This window comes from Entelurus aequoreus, linkage group LG25 (assembly GCF_033978785.1).
Source record: "Entelurus aequoreus isolate RoL-2023_Sb linkage group LG25, RoL_Eaeq_v1.1, whole genome shotgun sequence".
In the NCBI taxonomy this organism is placed as follows: Eukaryota; Metazoa; Chordata; class Actinopteri; order Syngnathiformes; family Syngnathidae; genus Entelurus; species Entelurus aequoreus.
The window spans coordinates 32,106,723-32,114,233 of record NC_084755.1 but is presented as its reverse complement, the minus strand read 5'-3'; the positions used below and the strand labels follow the sequence as shown (position 1 = coordinate 32,114,233).

At 37.3% G+C, this 7,511-nt stretch overlaps 1 protein-coding gene across 1 annotated transcript in view; it reads left to right on the top strand.

Annotated features, from left to right (window-relative positions):
• LOC133642701 (thyroid hormone receptor alpha) overlaps positions 1-7,511 on the top strand; it is a 170,851-nt gene that overhangs the window by 50,911 nt on the left and 112,429 nt on the right. The window lies entirely within an intron of this gene.

Sequence of the window (7,511 nt, the reverse complement as noted above, 5' to 3'; positions counted from 1 at the left end):
ATCAAGAGTGATAGGTCAAATGCAGAGGATAATTTCGCCACACCTAGTGTGTGTGTGTGACAATCACGGGTACTTTAACTTGAACTTTTAACATCCGTACATGACATGACAATCAACACCAAAATAGGGAACGCTACACACAGGAAAACAGCAAAAAACTCCAAATAAGTCAGGGGGTGATGTGACAGGTGGTGACAGTACACCTACTTTGAGACAAGAGCTATATTGATGCATGTTGGTTATGGTTTGAATTCATATCCAACAATTGCGAGAACGACTTTTTACTGTTAATATCGGCTGCTGAGTTTCATTTTTTTAATGTTTTCTGCTAGTGGTGTGCCTCGTACGGAGCCCCTAAAGGGACATGGGGGAATTTTAATTTTTCTTTTTTTTTTTTTTAAGACATATATCTCGTGCGCACGAAAAAATTACAAAAAAAAATTATAAAAAAAATAATTTCCCCCATGTCCCTTTAGGGGCTCCGTAGCCTCGGGATTTTTCCAATGAAAAAAATGTGCTTCGGCTCAAAAAAGGTTGAAAAACACTGCATTAGGACATACAACTCAAGACTTGCAATGGGTGCCGGTTGTTCCAGGGCAGGCACCTTCGTATCGGCGTGCCGCACTGGGCGGTAAAAAAGGCGCGTGGGTTTGTGTGGTGTACTTGGATGCTGTGTGTGTCCGTTAGCCTGAGACGTGCCTTCGTCTGGCGTCACAGTGTTGGCGCCTCATTCCGCCGAATGTCATCGCGATAACACAGCAGCAGGTTGCTTTGAAGACGAGCGGTATATTAGTGCAAACAAAAATCACAATCAACAGGTGTCCCGTCAAGGAAGGGGGAAGAATGCGACAAAGTCATGGAGGAGTTTTTCCAGCAAGGCGTTACCCGAAGTGGGTGCCAAAATTCAGATTAGAATGTTTGGGTTAGGCTGAGTTGATACATTCCAATGCCTGTCTACTCTAGTTGTCTATTCCTGGCCCTCAAATGGATCATAATTTTGCCTTGCAGAGCAGAAAGCTTCTTTGAGATGTTATCCAGTTTGCGATTAGTAGACTACTGCAACGCACTTCTTGACGGGATCCCTAGCAAGAACATCCAGAAGCTGCGATACATACAGAATAGTGCTGCTAGGATCCTGAGGAGAGTGCGGAAATATGACCATATCACACCAACTCTCAAATCCCTTCACTGGCTTCCTGTTCCACTCAGGCTTGAATTCAAAGTCTCCCTACTAACCCACCAGTGCCTCCATGGAAATGCCCCCCCTCTACCTCAAAGAACTACTCACCCCCAAATCCTCCGCTCCGGACAGGCTAACCTCCTCCAACCTCCGAGGACAAAGCTACGAACAATGGGAGACCGGGCTTTCTGCTCCGCCGCTCTCAGTCTGTGGAACGCTCTCCCTGACCACCTGAAGGCACCACAGACTGTGGATGCTTTTAAAAAAGGCTTTAAAACCCTTCTTTTTAAAAAAAGCCATTTTATTTTTTAGATATATGCATACTAGTTTTAGCTATTTGGCTGTTCTAGTTTTTATTTTTATTTATTTTTAACACACTGTAGCACTTTGAGGTTGTTTGCTCAATGTAAAGTGCTTTTTTACAAATAAAATCTATTATTATTATTATTATTATTTAGTTCAGAAGTCACCACAATCTGAGTGCCTACAGCCCTGCCCATCCCATCAATCATGACGGGCAGGTTCTAGGTACTTGAACGGCTGCGCACGTCTTCCGAAATTGTCGATACACTAAGGCAACGCTCAATCCAATCAGCAGATGACCGGTTAATCTTAGTTCTGAATAGGTAGATGACTTCGATACCCTCAAAGGAAAGAATTCCCCAGCCACACGACCCTCCACTTCATCCCACGTGTCCATCGTGTATCCGGCAGCAAATGTTCCGTCAGGACAAGCGAGCTTCTCGTAAAGAAAACCTTGTCAAGATGAAGGTGTTCCTGTTTTCTCTAATGTATGGTAATCAACAGAAAGATATTGTTCTAACCCAAGGACTTCAAAGCGGAGAGATGACAGGATCTGCCCAATTTCCAGACGACCTCTTTTTGAACTATTTTATGGACCTCTTTTTGAACTATTTTGCAAACTCTTTTTGAACTGACCTTTCCTGGGAATTGTTTACGACCTTTTCTGTGAACTTTTTCCGACCTTTGTCCTGTGGAAACAGCCGTGGTCGGGGAGGTTCCAAAATAAAAGAAGGAGGCGTGCAATCTTTTGGCAGAGCGTGCTGGAGACTGTGCAAGAGTACAGTGTGTCCAGGCGTGTCTCCTCAATTGAGTCCAAATTGAATTCTGTCTCTGTTAAATTCTTTGCCTTTTGTCTTGTTTAATAGATGTCATCAGTGTTTGAACAAACTGTGTGTAATGTTACAGTGGCCAAAAATAGAAAATATTCTTGTGTAATAAAACCTCTGCCTTGTTTTCAATGAATACTTAGGCCAACTATGCTACTGTGTTGTCATGTCGGTCGCCATGGTGGTACTTAGAGAGCCAAGTGTTTTCTGAGGTGGTACTTGGTGAAAAATGTTGGAGGTGTTTAGAGCAAGCAAGAAAACCTTTCCTGGAGTTATTGACATTAGAATCGCAATAAAAGAGCTCGATGCAAAATGTCAATGCAAGTCCAAGGTGGACTATTGAGTGCCAATCGTGCAGCCTTGGAAGTCCGTCTTTGACGCATGTGACAAAAAAAAAAAACGGAGCTATTTTTTGTGTTGAGACAACACAAAAGACTAGTTTGATTGAAGAATCTGACTATGAAGGAAGCACATCTTCTAATGACAGAAAATGTCTGTTTTGGACACTATCTTGTTTGTATGACAACACCAAATCAATGTATTATTATTAATGCTTAATCCTAACAACTCAACATCATGTGTGTGGAATATGTCCCCTTCCTAGGTATGATGAATAACATGTTAATTACATGTTAACATAAACATCATAAAATGTTAATAACTTCAACTGTAATAGTTAGACCAAAATTGTTTCGAGCACAAACAAGGGGAACAAGTTTGGGGAGATTTTGATAGTTGGGGATGTAGTTATGAGCAATAACATGTTAATTACATGTTAATAACATAAAACCTTAAAATAACTTACAAACTATAATAGTTAGACCAAAAGTGTTTCCAGCACAAACAAATGGAACAAGTTTGGAAAGATTTTGACATAGTTGGATCTATTATTGATTAATAACATGTTAATTACATGTTAAGAAAACCAAATGTTAATAACTTAAAGGCCTACTGAAGCCCACTACTACCGACCACGCAGTCTGATAGTTTATATATCAATGATGAAATCTTAACATTGCAACACATGCCAATACGGCCGGGTTAGATTAGTAAAGTGCAATTTTAAATTTCCCGCGAAATATTCTGCTGAAAACGTCTCGGTATGATGACGTATGCGCGTGACGTCACGGATTGTAGCGGACATATTGGGACACCATTGTGGCCAGCTATTAAGTCGTCTGTTTTCATCGCAAAATTCCACAGTATTCTGGACATCTGCGTCGGTGAATCTTTTGCAAATTGTTTAATGAACAATGGAGACAGCAAAGAAGAAAGCTGAAGGTGGGAAGCGGTGTATTAGCGGCCGGCTGCAGCAACACAACCAGGAGGACTTTGAGTTGGATAGCAGACGCGGTACTGTGAGTACGCAGCTTTGGCTTCCAAACATTTGATCGCTAGCCCGTACGTGCGTGCCGCTATGTGCATGTCACGTACGTAACTTTGGGGAAATATATGTGCTGTATGAACTTTACGGAGGTGAACGGTACTTTGGGCTGTGGGATTGAGTGTGTTGTGCGGGTGTTTGATTTGTATTGGTGGGTTATATGGACGGGAGGGGGGAGGTGTTTGTTATGTGGCATATTAAATATAAGCCTGGTTGTGTTGTGGCTAATAGAGTATATATATGTCTTGTGTTTATTTACTGTTTTAGTCATTCCCAGCTGAATATCAGGTCCCACCCGCCTCTCACAGCATCTTCCCTATCTGAATCGCTTCCACTGCCCTCTAGTCCTTCACTCTCACTTTCCTCATCCACGAATCTTTCATCCTCGCTCAAATTAATGGGGAAATCGTCGCTTTCTCGGTCCGAATCGCTCTCGCTGCTGGTGGCCATGATTGTAAAACAATGTGCAGATGTGAGGAGCTCCACAACCTGTGACGTCACGCTACTTCCGGTACAGGCAAGGCTTTTTTTTATCAGCGACTAAAAGTTGCGAACTTTATTGTCGATGTTCTCTACTAAATCCTTCCAGCAAAAATATGGCAATATCGCAAAATGATCAAGTATGACACATAGAATGGACCTGCTATCCCCGTTTAAATAAGAACATTTAATTTCAGTAGGCCTTTAAAAACTATAATAGTTAGACCAAAAGTGTTTGCAGCACAAACATATGGAACACGTTTGTGAAGATTTTGACATAGTTGGATCTAGTTTTGATTAATAACATGTTAATAAAAACCATAAAATGTTAACTTAAAAACTGTAATCGTTAGACCAAAAGTGTTTGCAGCACAAACAAATGAAACAAGTTTGGGAAGATTTTGACATAGCTGAGGATTAAGTTATGATTAGTAACGCGTTCATTATACATTAATAACATAAAACCATAAAACATTAATAACTTAAAAACTGTAATAGACCAAAAGTGTTTGCAGCACCAACAAATGGAACAAGTTTGGGAATATTTTGACATAGTTGGATCTAGTTATGAATAATAACATGTTAATTACATGAAACCATAAAACGTTAGTAACTACAAAACAGTAATAGTTATACAAAAAGTGTTTGTAGCACAAAAAAAATGAACAAATTGGGGAGATTTTGATAGTTGGAGATGTAGTTATGATCAATAACATGTTAATTACATGTTAATAACATAAAACCAAAACATGTTAATAACTTACAAACTATAATAGTTAGACCAAAAGTGTTTCCAGCACAAACAAATGGAACAAGTTTGGAAAGATTTTGACGTAGTTGGATCTAGTTTTGATTAATAACATGTTAATTACATGTTAATAACATACAACCATAAAATAACTTACAAACTATAATAGTTAGACCAAAAGTGTTTGCAGCACAAACAAATGGAACACGTTTGGAAAGATTTTGACGTAGTTGGCTCTCTCCAGGGGCGTCACTAGCTTTTAAGGACAGGGGGGGCTTAGCCCCCAAGAGATGCACAGAATGCGAGCGAACGTAGCGCACGAGCACAAAACTTCACAAACGGCTAACAAAGACTTAGAAATTATTAATTGTTATTATTATTTCAGTGGGTTTATTTTCAATCTGTGTTCAGTACAACAACAAACATGGGTTTGCACAGTGACATTTTGTTTGCAGCATCAACAAGAAACAATGACTTGCATGATCCTTCAAGATACACTGAAACACAATGAAAGTCATGGCATTAGCCTCTATGTTATTTATTCACAACATAGAGACTAATGCCACCACTTTAGCTCACATAACAATAATTGTTTGTCCCCAAATATTTTGAAGTTACACAGAATACATTTTGGGCACATATGTGACTAAAATGGTTGTAAATTCAAGCCCTGGAAATATTACTTAATTACTTGAATTAAAGTAGTGGATCGGGATAATTTGGCTTGTATATAATATATATATATATATATATATATATATATATATATATATATATATATATATATATATATATATATATATATATATATATATATATTATGGCAAGCCGTTAAGGAAATTAAATATATATGGAAGTCTGAATAGAAATGAGAAACTTTTATATATACTGTAAATAAGAAAGACTTAGTCTGCTGATCTGAAAAAGAGCCAAAGCTGTAAAAGAGCTGAGGGACCATCTTCAAAGTGCAATGCTGAAACAAATAATGCAAACAATAAAATGTAACTTCCAGGGCTTGAGATTAACGTAGTCCCGTCGTCCCAGGGACGGTAAAAAAAATGCACGGGACGAACTTAAATGCTCCCCGGGACGATGGCTTTTAACCATTTTTTTTCTTTTTCTTTTTATGTATTTATTCATTTTACATTTTATATTAAATGTCTTGGTTTTTCCACCCTCTGAAAATCCTATGACATGTTTAACAAGCCACCCTATAATAATACAACAGCTATTAATGTAACAATACAATAAAACAAATATATTTAATGATGTTTTTTTCATTATTTTAACAATAGGCTAATGTATATTACTTTATATAGATTCTACAAGAAACAACAAAACTTAAAAACTAAATTATTTACAATTGCAGACACAAGGTTCTTGTTCTGCATTGCTGTGTGCTTTGTACACCTGCAGGACCGCAAGCAAGGTCGCAGAGAAAATGCGGACTGGATTTTGAGTGATGTGGGCATTTTCTATATGAACAAGTGGAATAGGATAGGATACCGACGCACTAAAGGGGCTCTCTACCTTACGCTATGAAGTGAGGGGAAACTGAGTGAATAATGACAGGTTATATGATTATTTATTTAAACTCATATTCGGGCCACTTTATAATGAATATGTCGGCATGTATTTGTAAAAAATAAAAATAAAATATATATATTTTTTTTTTTAACACCAAATTATTTAGGGTGGCTTAAGAACATTTTAGGGGGGCTTGAGCCCCCCTAAAATAGGCCTAACAACGCCAATGGATCTAGTTATGATTAATAACATGTTAATTACATGTTAATAACGTAAAACCATAAAATGTTAACTTAAAAACTATAATAGTTAGACCAAAAGTGTTTGCAGCACAAAAAAATAGAACAAGTGAGGGGAGATTTTGACATAGTTTGGGGGCTCTAGTTATGATTAATAACATGTTAATTACATGTTAATAACGTAAAACCATAAAATGTTAACTTAAAAACTATAATAGTTAGACCAAAAGTGTTTGCAGCACAAAAAATAGAACAAGTGAGGGGAGATTTTGACATAGTTTGGGGGCTCTAGTTATGATTAATAACATGTTAATTACAAGTTAATAACGTAAAACCATAAAATGTTAATAACTTAAAAACTATAATAGTTAGACCAAAAGTGTTTCCAGCACAAACAAATGGAACACGTTTGGGAAGATTTTTACATAGTTGGGGATTAAGTTATGATTAATAACGCGTTCATTACACATTAATAACATAAAACGTTAATAACTTAAACTATAATAGTTAAACCAAAAGTGTTTGCAGCACCAACAAATGGAACAAGTTTGGTGAGATTTTGAGAGTTGGGGATGTAGTTATGATCAATAACATGTTAATTACATGTTAATAACATAAAACCATAAAATGTTCATAACTTCAAAACTATAATAGTTAGACCAAAAGTGGTTGCAGCACAAACAAATGGAACAAGTTTGAGAAGGTTTTTACATAGTTGGGGATTAAGTTATAATTAATAACGCGCTCATTAGACATTAATAACATAAAACCATCAAACGTTTATAACTTAAACTATAATAGTTAGACCAAAAGTGTTTGCAGC